Source organism: Sciurus vulgaris, assembly GCF_902686455.1.
Source record: "Sciurus vulgaris genome assembly, chromosome: 11".
Taxonomy (NCBI): Eukaryota; Metazoa; Chordata; class Mammalia; order Rodentia; family Sciuridae; genus Sciurus; species Sciurus vulgaris.
Window position 1 is genome coordinate 10,834,653 of NC_136472.1, and position 18,068 is coordinate 10,852,720.

Genomic DNA, 18,068 nt, shown 5'->3' on the forward strand with positions numbered 1-18,068 from the left:
GTTTATATGTGTCATTACCAGGGATGTGAGTTTATTATGAGTAGTGAATCTTTAGGTCATGTTTATACTAATTCACACTTAATGCAGCTAGTTTAAATTTTAATTGGGGATATTAATCCATTCATCTTCAAGATTATTACAGATAGGTAAGGACTTTTGTGATTTTGTTCATTTTTTTCTGGTTGTTGTGGTTTTTTGTTTTTTTGTTTTCTTGTTGTTGTTGTTGTTGTTGTTGTTGTTGTTGTTGTTTTTTTTTTACCGGTGGTTAAAAACATCTTTATTTTACAAAATTAAAAACATAAATAATATTTACAAGCATCTTAAATACCAGCTTATAATACTTGACATTTTTTTCATTTCAAATTGAGTTTTCCATAAGCTTTTAAAATGCAAGGCTATGTATCCACTTCAGCGAGTTACCGGTTTTTATTTCCGCCATTCCAGAGGTTTTTGGTTTTTTCAAAACTCCATTCTGTAGTCATTCAAAATATCACAGTGTACTTTTTAAATGGTTAGTTTTAACAAAACAAAACAAATGTCCTGAGCTTCCTATTCCTATTTGTGAGATATTACTCCAAGAGATCTCTCTAAGCCAAGTACCTTGACTGCCCTGTTTATAAGTAACTACTGTAACCTTCTTAAAGAATCACATTCCTGGTCCTCATACTAATCCACCTAACTCCTCGAGTTTGCTGAAAGGAAAATGGAGAAGAGGTTGGAGAAGACAGATGACCATCTGAAATCACATTATTAAAAACATAATGTGCGTAAGACCCCAAAATCTGATGTTTACTCATTTCCTTCAGGATTGGATTCATTATCTGAAAACTTAAAATGACCTCAGATGATGCATGAGTGAGAGCAAATCTCAATGGCACAGTGGAACACAGACTTCAAGATACTTGAGTGGTCAATTAATGTCCAACCTGGCATTGATCGTGAATGAAGAGTGGTAGACAGATTATGTAAAATTGTCTTTGAATTTCAGCAACTGGCAATTCATTTCCATATAACAGTACATAAAAGACTACCAAAGTATGAGGAAAGTAAATGTCCTCAAGAAGGGTAAAAAAAGGAAAGGCAAAGCCTCAAGATGTATAACTGACTTCCCAAGAACACCATTTTTCCTGGAAGCACTCAGCTTAGCTGAGAATCTTAGCAAGAATCTTTCATCAGAGATTAGCAAAATATTTAAAAGAAAAAACAATGACAACTGGTAAGAGTTACATTCATTTTACTAGTTTGTTTCAGACTTGTTCTGGATTTTAAAAATGTGTCAAATGAGCCCTGGATGCTGGTGGTAGGAGGCAGCTAGAGAGGAGAGGTTGGGGATGAGGAACAGGGAAGACTCCTTTACAAATTCAGAGCAAACACCCCTCTTCTGAATCTAAAATAAATATATCTTCTGTATTCATTAAAACAAGTCTTTCTGCTCAATGCAGATGGTGGGTACAGTTTGCTCAAAAGTGTTCTCTCTTGGGGAAGATGAGTACACAGTCAGCACAGGAAGCACCACTCTGAGATTGGGCCCACCCAGCAGAGCCTGCCGCCATCACTGCTGCATGTTGTTGATAATCGCCAGGATGCTCATCTTCTCCTGGGCAGAGTCCACATCCTCATTCTGTTTCTGGGCCACTCCCATGCCTCGGCCACAGAGCCAGTCACAGTACTTTGCATCATCAATACTGTCCTCAAAAAACAACTCTTTCATCCTGAAGAATGCCATTCCTTTCAGCAGTGAGTCTCAGCCTGCCTGGTGCTGCCTTCCAATTCTCTGCAAATCCAACTGATCAGAAACTTCCTGAAGAATTCCCTTAAGGTTTTTGCAACTCTTCATCAAGTATTTCACATCATAAATAGATGGGAAGAAATGATGCAGAATATGAAAGAATTCATGTTCTTCTTTTGGCAAACAAGAATCTGTAAGCAACAACTTTACCATGTAGCCAAAATCATAGCCACTGTGAAATGAAAGCCATTTGACATTGTCACAAAGAACCACTCCTGATGTCATCAGCAGCTCTGCAAAGTGCAGCATGTCAATACCTTCCTCTTCATGCTTCTGAAATTGTAGTCCTGATTTAGCAAGGAGGTCTATGGAACCCTGGGAGTACATGTCCTCTGTAAGTTTGAATTTGAAATTGAACTGCCAAGTATTGATTCCAGAAGGATATTCTCCCTTCTCATTTGTGAATGTAAGGCCCAGCTGGATAATTTTTAGAAGGTCAACAGTGCACCACAAAAGTTGATACTGGTAATCTATCAAAGTACGTAATTCACCAATTGGTCGTACCACAACAATGGGAAATTCTGTGTCCATTGCAATATAACTGTAACTGAACAAGATTTCTTGGCTCTTCCACATCTCTTCTTCTAGATTGCTGGCCCAGACTTTGCAGATAACCTGGCTATTCTCTACAAGTGCTGCAGGCATTCTGAAGAAATCCTGACTGGCAGGGCCCACTAAGCATGGGCTGGTGGGCAAACCCCAGCAGCAGTAACACCAGCAGCAACCAAGCCCTTACATGGAGTTCTCCTCCCTCTGCCCCGGATCTCTGTCATGTTTTTTTTGTTTGTTTGTTTTTGTTTTTTTTTTTTTGTGATTGAGTACTTTTGTGTATTGATATTGTTGCCTGATTTTTTGTTTCTCCTTTGAGTTTCTGCTCTTCTGAAGTATATTTCGCATGCTCCTGATGATAGTTATTGTCCATTGTCTCTTTTTTTAAAAAGAAATTATTTAGGTTAACTAAAATTCTTTTCATACATGTATATAGGGTAATTATATCTGTGTCATTCTATCATTCATCCTTCCCATCCCCACCACTCCACTCATCCCTCACTCCCCTCTTCATAAGACAAAGATCCTTCATTCTTCCTTACCCACCCCCCACTATGGATCAACATCTGCTTATCAGAGAAAGCATTCAGTCTTTATTTTGGGGGGATCATTTTATTTCACTTAGCATGATATACTCTAGTTCCATCCATTTACCTGCAAATGCCATGATTTCATTCTTCTTTAAAAGATTAATATTCAATTGTATGTGTGTACCATATTTTCTTTATCCATTCATTTTTTGGCATTCAACCTAGATTGGCATCTAGGTTGGTTCCATAGTTTAGCTACTGTGGATGAGATACTATCTACATTGATGTGACTGCAAAAGTAAAATAAAACCAAAGTGATGGTATTTGACTTTGTAATCTAAGTCTTAAACAGATACTGTGGCTTCACCTTTGAACTCTCTCTCTCTCTCTCTCTCTCTCTCTCTCTCTCTCTCTCTCTCTCTCTCTCTCTCTCTCTCTCTGTAATTTTTCTGTGGTATTCCACAGTGAGTAATTAGATAACATGCCATGCACATGACCCCTGGGAGATTCCCATGTTTCATGAACTGAGTCACTCTCAAAAAGTCTAAGGGTACATGCATCTTCTACTAAAATATGGACTCCAACCTCACAAAAAAAAAAAAAAAAAAAAAAAAACCTTTGGTCAAAAGCATCCATCTAAACCATTTCAGAATTCTCAACCTTCAGAAACTTTGTGAAATTCTAAGTTAGTATTATTGTAAGTTACTAAATTCTAAGTTACTAAATTCTAAGTTTGAGGTTTCTTTTGTGCCCATAACTAATATAAATCATGGTCCAATAACTAACTAAGTCATGAGGTGCTGTCCTACTTAATGCCCACAAATGTGTTTGGGTTTCTCAACTGGACAGTGGGTAGAAGGCTGGATTTTTTGAATATGTTAAACAAACTCTGAAGAGTCTGAAGAAATTGTAAAAACATTCCATGCTTTCAGTAAACTATGAAGGGGCTCAAGAGAAGTGATCATGTAAATGGAAAGTAGAAGAAGGAGGATCCACATTATGTTATGGTAAATTATAGGGAATTGTGCTTCATAAGCAACTTAACCTATTACCTCTGATCAGCCTTATCTGCACCTGAATTTGACTCATATGACAGGATCATTCACTTTGATACAGTGCTACAATAAGAGTGAGAATTCAAGAATCTCTAGAGTGATGAGTGTAGTTTGCATGTAGAAGGAATCTAAACAGTTAGTGTCCAGAAGGGAGTCTCTGGTGGATTTAAACATGTCCAAGAGTTGTTATTCCTCCTATCAGGTGTAAAGACTAATTCCCATTCCCATGAATCTGGGCTGGAAATTATGGTTCAATTTTAATAAATGGAATACATCAGAGACAATAGGCTCATCTCTTGAAACAAGTTCAGAAAAAGAGAGTGAGGCATTGGAGTTGGGCATTGCTCTTCAGCCTGCTTTCTGTGCAGAAACTTTCTCACAGAAGACCCTTTGATGTTAAAATTATTATAATAAACATGCTGAGCTAGCTCTGGGTCATTCAACTTCCACCAGAGGTTAAATATCCACTTGGTCCCAGTTTTCTCTCTATGTGTGTCTGTTTGTCTTTTCTGTATCACACTTGATACCACCCTTTGTCACAGATCACCCTCTCCTGGGCAAGCAGCACCTCTGTAATTAGAAAGAGGCTTTTTTTCAAGAAGATGGTCAGGAACTTTTGCCTGCTGCCTCATGGTATATGTCCAAATGGAAAGGGAACCTACAGAGTTGATCATATAAGAAAGTATTCCCACATGACCTTGAGAGTTTTGCATGATCTAAGGAATCCACAGTAACATAGAAAAGATTAAAAGATGATGTTTTGTGGCATATTCTTGCTCACCTACTAGTCAATATGTCTAAATAAAATATCATAGTTTGGGGTACATGCACTGTACTTGTGGGCTAAGTATTTTTGGGATGAAGGATATTACCATCATAGTTTTCAGTTTCATTCACCATTTATTTTTTCCAAGAGTCTGAATGACTAAAGAATTCTTTGTAATTCTAGCTACTCTTGTATGTTGAGTCCAACTATACCAATGCTTTATTTCCAATAAACATGAATGTGCTTTATCTCCAGTGTAAACATTTTAATGGAATTTAAAACCTCTATTTAACAAGCAGTACAAATGTGTAAACAACAAGTAGCTCTGCAATTGAGATATCCCTATATGAGAGTAATTTCCTGATACAGTTAAAACTGTTGTCCCAATAATTGCTTCTGGTGACTTACGATATTCTTCCCCTGTGGTTTGTGATTACCAAAGGGGCCAAGCTCTTGGGCTCTGGATCAAATGGGCTCTAGTGGACAAGGCCCAACTAAACTGTACTTGGACTTTCTGAAAATGGGAATGAAATCCTGTGATGATAACACACACACACACACACACACACACACTCACACACACACTCACACACACACTCACACACACACACAAACACAGAAAGAGCTTTAATGAATTCTATGACTGACACACATGGGTAAGATGTCTAGTTTTCACATAATTCTTCTTCCTGTTCCCAACAACATCCCACATTTCAGTACGGTGGCAAAAGGGTTCACATAAACAGCATTCTCTCTACAACCTTAGAGGACAAGAAGACCTGTGTTACATTCTCTACTATGGAATGATAGATTTTATAAACTGACCATTAACTGTTGTTGTGATGTGCAACAATTGATGTCATCTGATTCTTCTCCTGATGGATCATTAATCAAGGTTTTAGGGAGAGAAAGCAGGATCAGACAACCATACACATGATGGATGATTCTCTAGGATTCCTCCTTGTCTCTCATTCCACATTTCTTTGGGTGGTCATTTATGTGCCTTTTGATCCCTTGGGAGGCATGTAGGAAAAACTAAAAGTCTTGAAGATTAGTCCAATTTGTTTCAAAAGCTAAAGGACCAGGGATAACTAGAGGGCATTTGAGAGAGACAACAGAAGAGTTTGCAGAAAGTAGTTAAGGGAAGGGTGAGGATGGAGGAGTCTCTGTGTGTCCTCAGTGAGCCAGGATCAAGTATTCACACTGGCAGAAGCAGAGGAACTATAGCAGTGTGGGTGCAAAGGGAGCCAAGCAGACAGACTTAAACTCAAGTAAGCATCCTGGAATCTCTGACCAGAGAACCAATACCCAGTGCAACCCTGACTTGTTACCACCTCATCCCTTGCAACAGCATGTGCTCCTGAAGTCTAGATATCTCTTGGATACAGCTTGTGAAAATTATCTCTCAAGTTAACTGATCCACAATTTTCCACCAATCTGGAGGGAATGAGGAGTTCAAAATAAAATTTCATCACTGGTAAAGAAGTAAAGGTGTGATGTCACACAGCTGCACGCATAGACAATGTCTGTTATATCTGTTATTTTCCCCATCTTTGATTGCACTTCTCATGTACAACAAATGGTTATTTGATTAATGAAAGGTTTTTAAAATTTGTCCAAAATGTTTCAGTAGCTTTATAGCATGTAATCTTTTAAAATTCCAACATTAATTAATGAGTTTCCATTTTACTGCCCCCTCATCAAACTTGAGAATTGAGACACTATGAAATCTTTGGTCTTTTGGAAAAAAACTGCTATTATTTCCTTTCCTTCCTTCCTTTTCATGGATGCATTATAATATACATAGTAGTGGCATTCATTATGCCTATGCCTATATGAACAAAACACAACCTGATCAATTTGATTACCCAATACCTTCCCTTTATCTATCATCCTCCCTCCCACAATCCACTTGCTCTGTACTACTGATCTCCCTTCTATTGTTTAACTAGTGCATTGTAAGATGTACATAATTATTCATTGAGGTGTATTTGCACATAGAGATTGTAGATTTTGGTGGATTTCATTCCCCAGTATTTCTGTTATTTCATTTCATTTTATAAGGCCTTTATTTTCAATGGGTTCATACCATTTTTATTCAGTTATGAGAGTTAATGCTATTTAGTAGTAATCATTTATTTGGATGAGTAACATATTACCATATATATGGTTGTTTATAGCTACTATGTATTTCTTGACTTCTTGTGATTTTCTGAATGCATCTGTGACTATTCCAACATATATCTTGCTGCACCACCCTTATACCATGAACTTCACTTTTTTGAATCATTGTGTCTACATGTTTTACTTCATAAATTAAATGTCTCCCAAAATGTAACATGCTGATTTCTTGGTCCGTATCTGATGGTGCAGTCAAAAGGTGGCAGAGACTTTAGGGCATGGGCTTACTTGGAAGACATTGAATCATTGGGTGTGTGCCCCTGAAGGGGATATTAGTAGCCTGGTGCTTACCTCTTTCTTTTTTTCACTACCTGACTGCCATGAGGTAAGCAAATCTGTTCAAACATGTGCTTTCACCAGGAAGTATATCCTTGCAACAGGGATCAAAGTTATGAGTCCAAGCCACCATGATCTGAACCCTATAAAACTGCGGGGGCACCTGGCAACCCAACCAGTGCTTGACAAGGATCCACTGGGGGAATGATATTTTCAAAGACTCAACATCCCAGGAGATGCCAGATGCTTGCCTCTGGGCTCTGATGCTTTTTCTGCATTATGTTTCTAATATTATATTACCCATACTATTCCTTGGTAGTAATCACTGAGGGTGAAGGGAATACTACAGAATTTCCCAAGATTATTAATAAAACATTAGGGATTATAACTCCTTCTCAGCCACAAGTAGTAAAAAATCTTTTACCACTGTGTGATGTGTCTTCTTCCTGGGGTGCTTGTTATGAACATGTAATGCAGTACATAAATTTGGCCACGGAACCATCTGTCTTTCCAACCATGAGTATGCAAAAAGCACCTCCCACAGTAGCTACTAGATATGGACTAGCTTATTTTATCAATGGCAAGCCCTGGTACCCCCCTAAAGGCAAGCCCTTAGAGAAGGTAGATATAGATCTCCCCCTGTCTCCTACAGGGTGGTTTAATCCAAATGATGGTTTTGTTTATGTGTGGTGGTAAGGTAAAAGAATAAGGTTTCACAACATTCCTTCCTTCCTACAAAGAATAGGTCACTCCTATAATAAACATTGGTACACAATGCCCTATTCTGAGAAAAAGAGCTACATAAGACAATGTAATCTATTCAGTAAAAAAAATACTTGGTCACGGGAACCACTGGGACTTCTGCCCTCCTGTAGCTCTTAACTTAGCAATTTAGATATTAATCAGATGGACCTAGTAGAAATGGTCATTCATGTGAGATTATTTGTCTATCGCTTTAATCGTGAGAATAATAATAGTCTTAGGTCACAAAGAGTTTAGATATTAAGGAAATAAACATTGTATTAGCTCATTGACTTAGTTAAATATTCTTAAAATAATTGTAATCTGTACGGTTACTGATTTCTCATAATCTTTCGGTAAAAACAATTTCTGCCTATGCTTTGGAAACTTCTTTGATTTTATTAATCATAAGTCTGTCATCATAGCCTGAAGAAAAGTGTATATGAACCCAGCCTTCCCCAGAATAAAGTGGGATTGATTGCACCAGAACTACAGTCTGTGTCTTTCATTCTCCATCCATTGCCGACGCTGTCTCCCCGTGCCCCATTTACCAGTGTGGAACCCATGGACTCCTGCTAGGGCTGGACCCCAGCAAGTGGCGCCCAATGTGGGGCACTCTGGTAAGCCTCCCATTTAATTTCCTTCCTTTTCAAGACAGCTAGGATCCTGCCTGGGGTGCCACAGACCCCTCGGTAGAGAAGGCCAAGAAAGGATAGGCAGGGATAGAAAGAACAGCTACCATGGGAGGTAGTGAAAGCAAAGAAAGAGCACTATTTATTGATATCACTAAGTACTTATTAACTAAAAGAGGAACGCATTAGGAACAGCTCAATTAAAAAGATTTTTTCATTTTGTACAAGAATGTGCCCCTTGGTTTCCTGAACAGGGTACCTTAGGTGTTAAAACCTGGAAAAATGGTAGGTGATGCTATGCATTCACATCATAGATTATGTGGCAATGAAAGAGTCCCCGTGGATGTTTTTGTGTTGTGGAATCTTTTTAGGGACTGTTTAGACCCTAGACATGAAAGTGAACAGCTACATAAAAGGGTAAGATCACCAGACAAAATGTCAGAAAAGGAGCCTATGTTGACAGCCTCAGTTAAAAAATATACAGAGGAAACTCAGAGTGAAAGTGAAAGTGAATCAGACGATGATGAAGACGGGGAACAGGAAAGAGGTCTACCTGATCAGTTCTCCCCGTCTGATGAGGAAGACTTGGAAGAAGCTGCTTTCAGATATCATAATGACGATCCACCTTTGGTGGCTCCTGTTGTTCCAGCCCTTCTTAAACCCCCAGATAAAATTAAAAGGAAAGTCCAAAAGGTAGAATTTCTAGGTGCTGTTAGTGAGGCATAAAAACTCTCAACTAATGAATTAAAACCTTTGTTTGAAATACTAAAAGGTGATTCAGATCCTAACTCAAGTAGAATATTAACTAAAGAAGGAGAACAAGCCTTGCAAGTTGTTGAAACTGTAATTCAAAAACATTATTTACAACAAATTAATTATAACTTGCCTTGGTTTTTTATTGTGCTAAAAATGAAACATACTCCAACAGGTTGTTTATGGCAAAATGATCCACTTGAATGGATACACTTACCAGTATCAGGAAAGAAAATATTAATGTCTTATCCTACTATGGTAGCTTCTTTGGTATTAAATGCCAGACTTAGAATCAAAGAACTGTTTGCTTGTGAAATGCATGAGATCATTATTCCATATACTAGGGAACGATATAATCTAATCATTTACTTGATGATCAATGGACAACAGCTTTTCTTAACTACACAGGAAAAATTTCTTTTCATTTACCAAATAATAATCCCTTGTTACATTTTCTAACACTAACAGAAATCATTTTTCCTAGATGGTATGTAACAACTCCTATTACTAATGCAACCTTAATATTTACAGATGGATCTTCTAATGGAAAAGCAGTAACAATTATTGGTTCTCAACCTACTGTTCAATGGACCCAAGAGACTTCAGCTCAAAGAGCAGAATTGGAAGCAGTTATATTTACATTTAAAACTGTAACTCAACCTTTTAACCTTTATACTGATTCATTATATATAGTCAAATTATTTCCAGCTATAGAAACAGCAACCCTTTTCTTTTCATCAAAAATTATTCACAGATTACAAGAATTACAATATTTAATTCGTAATAGAACTTCACACCTTTTTATAGGTCATATACATGTACATTCCAACTTACTAGGCCCCCTTTCCCTGGGAAATACCCATGCAGATAATTTAACAAAAAATTTTATTTTAACAGCTATTGAAGAAGCAATTGTGTCTCATAAAACTCATCATCAAAATTCTTCCTCATTACAAAAACAGTTTCATATTACTAGAGAACAAGCAAGAACTATTGTTAAAAACTGTCATGTTTGCCCTAAATTTATTCCTTCTCCACAGATGGGAGTTAATCCTCAAGGATTTTTATCTAATGCCTTATGGCAAATGGATGTAACTCATATATCAAAATTTGGAAAATTGTCTTATGTTCATGTTACAGTTGATACCTTTTCTCATGTTATTCTAGCTTCAGCCAGAACTGAAGAAGCCTACAAGGATGTAATTCAACATTTATTTCTTTGCTTTGCTATTCTAGGAATGCCTAAGAAACTTAAAACTGATAATGCTCCTGCTTATACTTCTAAATAATTTAAAGATTTTTGTTCCAGGTTTAACATTTCTCATTCTACAGGAATTCCTTATAATCCACAAGGACAAGCTATAGTAGAAAGAAATCATCAAAAGCTTAAAACTCAAATTACTAAATGAAAAGAGGGGGAATTAAAATATTCCTCTCCCTTTCATATTATTCAACATGCCCTTTTTGTGTTAAATCATTTAAATGTTGATAAAGAAGGCAATTGTGCTATGATGAGGCATTGGGAAAGTAAAAGCTCAACTCAGGCCCTAGTAAAATGGAAAGATTTATTAACAGGTAAATGGAAGGGGCCTGACATTTTGCTTACTTCCGGTCAAGGCTATGCTTGTGTATTTCCCCAGGATGCAGAAATGTCTTTGTGGATTCCAGATCAATTGATACGTTATTATAATGAGCCCTATCCGAAGGAGGAGAAAGAACAAAGGATATTGGAGCCCATACCAACCCAATCAGATGGAGGAAGATGGGCTAGTATTTAAAATGAAGAAACTCTGTTTTGCTCATTCTGCCGCTACTCGCACTGCTGATCTTCAGACATGGAGACAACTGAAGCACTTGGCTGTCACTGCTGCTGATGTGGTGACTGGTGCCGGAAAAACCTAAAACACCAGAGGCTTTGTTTCTTGCTTTGATTTCCCTTGTCTTGGCTTAGGTATTGCCTATTAATGCTCAATTTGAATAATCAAAAAGATACTGCTTGGAATTTAATTGATGTTGAGACCGATTTTCCAAAATGATTTGAGTGTGGCTTTCATCATGCCGCAGTACAATTCAAACCTCAAAGCTCAAAGACTATTATTACAGATTATTCCGTGTCTGCTCCTGATTATGACTATAAACTATGGCTAAAGACTAGAAAGAATGATAGTCCTCATTTTGAATTTAATCCTTTTGTAACTAATGATCCAATTCATAGGTGGTTTACTCCTGGATGGGTGACACCTATCTACCATAGTGTTAAATAATGGCAAATTTTCTTACTTTCCAGATTTATATAGACTATTAGCAGCCACTAATATAGTATTATTACAAAGACCTAAAAATAAAAAACTACTCCTGATAATTTTATCCTGTGTGCATGTATTAATGCCCTCATGCTATTCTTATGTCTTCTATTAATAATTTTAATATTACAAAAAACAAGGATACTCATAATATTTACTGTCATGATTGTGTTCTTACCAATTGTGTAAATTCATCTATGTCTAAAGATTTAAAAATTTTCTTAATTGTACATCAACCTAGTTAAGTAATTTTGCCTGTTAATCTCACAGAATCTTGGTATGATGACCCAGGTGTTGAAATTTTAAAAACAGTTAATGAACCTTTAAGGCCAAAAAGGTTCATAGCAGCTTTGATTTTGGGAATAACAGCTCTTATCAGTATAATCACTTCTTTAGCACTTTCTACCACAGCCTTGGTACAGAAAATTCATACTGCTTCACATGTAAATGATCTTTCATATAATGTGTTTGTGGCTTTAGCAGCTCAGGAAAGAATAGATAAAAAACTAGAAACCAGAATTAATGCTTTGGAAGAGGCAGTGTTTTTTATTGGCAATGAAGTGCAAAATTTAGGAACTAGAATGATCACTAGATGTCATGTTAACTACAAGTGGATTTGCATTACTCCTTTGGAGGTACAGAACGGAACCTCTTGGTCATCAGTAAAAAACCACCTGCAAGGAATTTGGAATAACACTGATATAGCCCCAGATATTAGTGCCTTGCAGGAGGAAATTAGAGAAATTAGTAAGACACATCTCTCGGTTGTACCTGCTGGTAATTTGGCAAGTGAAATTTTTAGTAATCTTAAGGCTACAATTTTTCATAATACAATCTTTCATACGATCTTTCAATATACATTAATTGGAATCTGTATTTTTGTGCTAATTCTGTTTTCCAGTCATCCTCAGTGCAATCTGCAGACTCTTAAGAAGAGTTAAGATTCAAGAAGGCTTATTTGAGTTTCAAAACAAAAAAGGGGGAGCTGCGGGGGCGCCTGGCAACCCAACCAGTGCTTGACAAGGATCCACTGGGGGAATGATGTTTGCAAAGACTCATCATCCCGGGAGATGCCAGATGCTTGCCTCCGGGCTCTGGTGCTTTTTCTGCATTATGTTTCTAATATTATATTACCCATACTATTCCTTGGTAGTAATCACTGAGGGTGAAGGGAATACTACAGAATTTCCCAAGATTATTAATAAAACATTAGGGACTATAACTCCTTCTCAGCCACAAATAGTAAAAAAATCTTTTACCACTGTGTGATGTGTCTTCTTCCTGGGGTGCTTGTTATGAACATGTAATGCAGTACATAAATTTGGCCACGGAACCATCTGTCTTTCCAACCATGAGTATGCAAAAAGCACCTCCCACAGTAGCTACTAGATATGGACTAGCTTATTTTATCAATGGCAAGCCCTGGTACCCCCCTAAAGGCAAGCCCTTAGAGAAGGTAGATATAGATCTCCCCCTGTCTCCTACAGGGTGGTTTAATCCAGATGATGGTTTTGTTTATGTGTGGTGGTAAGGTAAAAGAATAAGGTTTCACAACATTCCTTCCTTCCTACAAAGAATAGGTCACTCCTATAATAAACATTGGTACACAATGCCCTATTCTGAGAAAAAGAGCTACATAAGACAATGTAATCTATTCAGTAAAAAAAAAAACTTGGTCACGGGAACCACTGGGACTTCTGCCCTCCTGTAGCTCTTAACTTAGCAATTTAGATATTAATCAGATGGACCTAGTAGAAATGGTCATTCATGTGAGATTATTTGTCTATCGCTTTAATCGTGAGAATAATAATAGTCTTAGGTCACATAGAGTTTAGATATTAAGGAAATAAACATTGTATTAGCTCATTGACTTAGTTAAATATTCTTAAAATAATTGTAATCTGTACGGTCACTGATTTCTCATAATCTTTCGGTAAAAACAATTTCTGCCTATGCCTTGGAAACTTCTTTGATTTTATTAATCATAAGTCTGTCATCATAGCCTGAAGAAAAGTGTATATGAACCCAGCCTTCCCCAGAATAAAGTGGGATTGATTGCACCAGAACTACAGTCTGTGTCTTTCATTCTCCATCCATCGCCAACGCTGTCTCCCCGTGCCCCATTTACCAGTGTGGAACCCATGGACTCCTGCTAGGGCTGGACCCCGGCATGAAACCATGACCTGTAATGAAATTTTCTCCTTTAAAGTTGTTTGTCTCAGGTATTTTGTCACAACAACAGAAAACCAACTAACACAAAAATTTGGTACTGGTAAGCAGACATATTGTTGTATCTAAACCAGATGACACAGTGCAGAAATCTTTGTAACCAGTTTGTGAAAGGAGTGTGGAAATCAATGTAGGAATGGGCTACAGAACCCCTAGAATGCCTTAAAGAATCTTAATAGGTGACTCCAGTGGGGACTCAGAAGACAAGAATATGGAGAGATATGTGGACAGTAATGGCTATACTGATGAGGTTTTGAATAGAAATGAGAACTGAGTAGGAAATTGGGGATCTTATGTCTAGAAAAGAACATATCTACATTTTTTGCATGCCCTGAGAGTATGGGAGGCTGAGTTTAGAGCTCATGGACTAATTAATATGATGGATGAAACTTTAAGGCAGCACAAATTGCAAACAGTTTCATGGGTATTGCTGGCTGCTTTAGTCATGTTTACAGTAAGAAGCAATAAAAAACATTTTTTTAAACCAGCAGAAAGTTTTGAAAAACTTTCAGTTTGGCAAGAAAGAAGGCACATTAATCATGGCCAAAGAGACTGCAGTTGCTCAAGAGATTAGTGACATTCACAAGAAACCCAGTACAGTAGAAGAGATGCCTTGTGGACTTCTCAGAAATTGACAAGCCCCCACCTATTCCAGGCACAAGGGTAAAAAATGTGAAATTGTTTCAAAGGCTGCTTTCAGAAGTAAGCTCCAATGTGCCCTGATCAGGAGGAAATTGCTTCCCTGAGGTTTGTTTCTGGATATTCAACTGTCGAGGCACTCAGATCCTGCTGCAGCCATAGGTAAAGTCCATTCAGGTGTAGCTCCCATTAGCAGCAGAAGGTGGCATTCTCCAGGGTGATGCTGGTTTTGCAGGCTTGCAGAATGCAAGAGTTGTGAGTCATGGAGGGTTCCACTGAGCTTTCAAAGAAGGCCTGGGAGGCCAGGCAATAGGTGTTGGGATTGCAGACCCTGCAAACATCTCTTAACATAATGACATGTGAAACTGTGGGAGTAGAGACTTTGAACGTTTTTCCATATGTTTGTTGATTGCTTGTGGATCTTCTTCTGTGAAGTGCCTGTTCATATACTTATGCCATTTGTGGAATGAGTTATTCTTTGAAGGTCTTGTAGAACTTGGCTAAGAATCCATCTCTTCTTGGGATTTTCTTGGATGGTAGATTTTTAATGGCTTCTTCTATTTCATTGCTTGATATTGATCTGTTTAAATTGTGTATGTCCTCCTGGTTCAGTTTGGGAGGAGCATATGTTTCCAGAAATTTGTCAATGTCTTCAGTAGTTTCTATTTTTTTGGAATACAGATTTTCAAAGTAGCTTCTCATTATGTTCTGTATCTCAGTGGTATCTGTGGTGATATTTCCTTTTTCATCATGAATTTTAGTAATTTGCGTTTCTCTCTCCTTCTCTTTGTTAGTGTGGCTAACAGTTTGTCTATTTTGTTTACTTTCTCAAAGAACCAAGTTTTTGTTTTGTCAATTGTTTGAATTGTTTCTTTTGTTTCAATTTCATTGATTTCAGCTCTGATTTTAATTATGTCCTGTCTTCTACTATTTTTGTTGTAATTATGTTCTTCTTTTTCTAGGGCTTTGAGATGTCATATTAGGTCATTTAGTTGTTGACTTTTCATTCTTTTCTGGAATGCACTCCATGAAATGAATTTTCCTCTTAGTACCGCTTTCATAGTGTCCCAGAGTTTTGATACGTTGTATTGTCATTCTCATTGACCTCTAAGAATTTTTTTATTTCCTCCCTGATGTTTTCTGTTACCCATGTTTCATTCAATAGCATATTATTTAGTCTCCAGGTGATGGAGTAATTTCTGATTTTATTTTGTCATTGATTTCTACTCTCAGTCCATTATGATCTGATAGAACACAAGGTAGTATCTTTATTTTTTTTGGCTTTTCTAAGGGTTGCTTTGTGTCATAAAATATGGTCTATTTTTGAGAAGGTTCCATGTGCTGCTGAGAAGAAAGTGAATCCTCTCCTCATGGTTGGAATATTCTATATATGTCTATTAAGTCTCGGTTATTGATAGTGTTATTGAGTTCTATATTTTCTTAAGTTGATTTTTGTTTGGAAGATCTATCTAGTGGTGACAGCGGTGCATTAAATTCACCCAGAATCACTGTGTTGTGGTCTATTTGATTCCTGCAATTGAGAAGGATTTGTTTGATGTATAGGGATTCACCATTGTTTGTGGCATAAATATTAACTATCATTATGTCTTCCTGATTTATGGTTCCCTTAAGCCATATAAAATGTGCTTCTTTATCCCTTCTGACTTACTTTGTCTTGAAGTCCACTTTATCTGATATAAGGATGGAAACCCCTGCTTTTATACTGAGTCCATGTGCGTGGTAATATTTCTTTTTTCATCCTTTCATCTTTAGTCTGTAGATGTCTTTTTCTTTGAGATGAGTCTCTTGCAGGCAGCATATTGTTGGGTCTTTCTTTTTAATCCATTCTCTCAGTCTATGTCCTTTGATTGATGAGTTTATGTCATTAATGTTCAGGGTTATTATTGAGATATGATTTATATTCCCAGTCATTTGGGCTTAGTTTTGGTCTTTAATTTGGCTTGATTTCTCCTTTGAGTGGTTTTTCTCTAAGGTATTTCCTCCCTTTGCTGACCTCCATTGTTGTTTTTCATTTCCTCCTCATGGAATATTTTGTTGAGAACATTCTGTAGTGCAGGCTTTCTATTTGTAAATTCTTTTAACTTTTGTTTATCATGGAAGGATTTTATTTCATCTTCAAATCTGAAGGTTAGTTTTCCTGGGTATAGGATTCTAGGTTGGCAAACATGTTCTTTCAGAGCTTGAAATATGTTGGTCCAGGCCCTGCAAGCTTTTAGAGTCTGGGTTGAGAAGACTGCTGCTATCTGTATGGTATTTCCCCATACGTAATCTGATGCTTTTCTCTCACGACCTTCAAAATCCTGTCTATATTTTGAATGTTAGGCATTTTCATTATAATGTGCCTTGGTATGGATCTGTTGTGATTCTGTGCATTTTGTGTTCTGTAAGCCTCTTGTATTTGATTTTCCATTTCATTCTTCAGGTTTGGGAAATTTTCTGATATTATTTCATTGAATAGTTTGTTCATTCCTTTGGTTTGTATCTCTGTGCCTTCCCTAATAATTCTTAAATCTGGTCTTCTCATGATGTCCCATAGTTCTTGAAGATTCTGTTCATGATTTCTTACTATCTTCTCTGTTTGGGCAACTTTATTTTCAGGATTGAATATTTTGGGGCTGGGAGATAGCTCAGTTGGTATAGTGCTTGCCTTACAAGCACAGGGCCCTGCATTCCATCCCCAGCACCGTGAAAAAAATATATTAAATATTTTGTCTTCTTGTCTGAGCTTCTGCCTTCCAAGTCGCCTAGTCTTTTGGTGATGCTTTCAATTGAGTGTTTTATTTGGTTTATTGTTTCTGTCATTTCAAGGATTTCTGTTTGTCTTTTTTTGAGAATCTCTATCTCTTTTTTGAAATGATCTTTTGCTTCATGCAGTTGCTCTTTCACCTTATTGTTATTATCATTCATTGCCTGCATTTGCTCTCTTATCTTATCCTTTGCTTCGTGAATCATCTTAATCATGTATAATCTGAAGTTTTTTTTCTGATATTTCTTCTACATACTGTCATTGGATTTTATTAATATGGAATCTAGATTTGTTTGGATCATTTTCTTCCCTTGTTTTCTCATGTTGTTCATGTATCTTCCCCTCTAGCAGTGCAGATCTGAGGTATCACAAATTTCCCCTCTAGGCATATAGTGGCCCTATAGGTTTCCAAAACCTTTTCTTTAAGGGGAGATCATTATTAGCAGTGCCCAATTCAGACACTATGCAATTTTAGACCAAATAGCACCTAAGAGGACAATAACAATATTGTCACAATAAACAGAATGATTTTGAATATTATCTTCAGTAAAACAAACAGAGTTGCAATAAGGTCTGCAGTTTCTAATGGAGGACAAAGAGGATGCAGAGGGGTGTGGAATGTAGCCGTTAATGGGATAAGAAAAGAATATACAGAAGTTCTGGATACTAGAAAGGGTGAGAATGTAATCAAAAGAAATTGGATGGTAGCAGACAAAAAATGGAGGAAGAGACTCTGAGGGAACAGGTACAAGGAAAAGAGAGCAAGAAAAGTAAAGAAATAAAAACTAAAATGTTTCAATAAGAAGAAAAAAGAAAATCTACAGTATAACAGTCAAATAGTAATGAATCCTCCCAGTG

The 18,068-nt window shown here is 37.1% G+C and overlaps 1 protein-coding gene and 1 pseudogene across 2 annotated transcripts in view; both read right to left on the reverse strand.

The window, feature by feature from the left end:
- LOC306638809 (organic anion transporter 7-like) overlaps positions 1-18,068 on the reverse strand; it is a 285,976-nt gene that overhangs the window by 86,230 nt on the left and 181,678 nt on the right. The gene's annotated exons all lie outside the window — the stretch shown is intronic.
- On the reverse strand, positions 265-2,535 carry LOC306638824 (CCR4-NOT transcription complex subunit 8-like; annotated as a pseudogene). The gene has a single exon. The product of its transcript is annotated as a CCR4-NOT transcription complex subunit 8-like (transcript).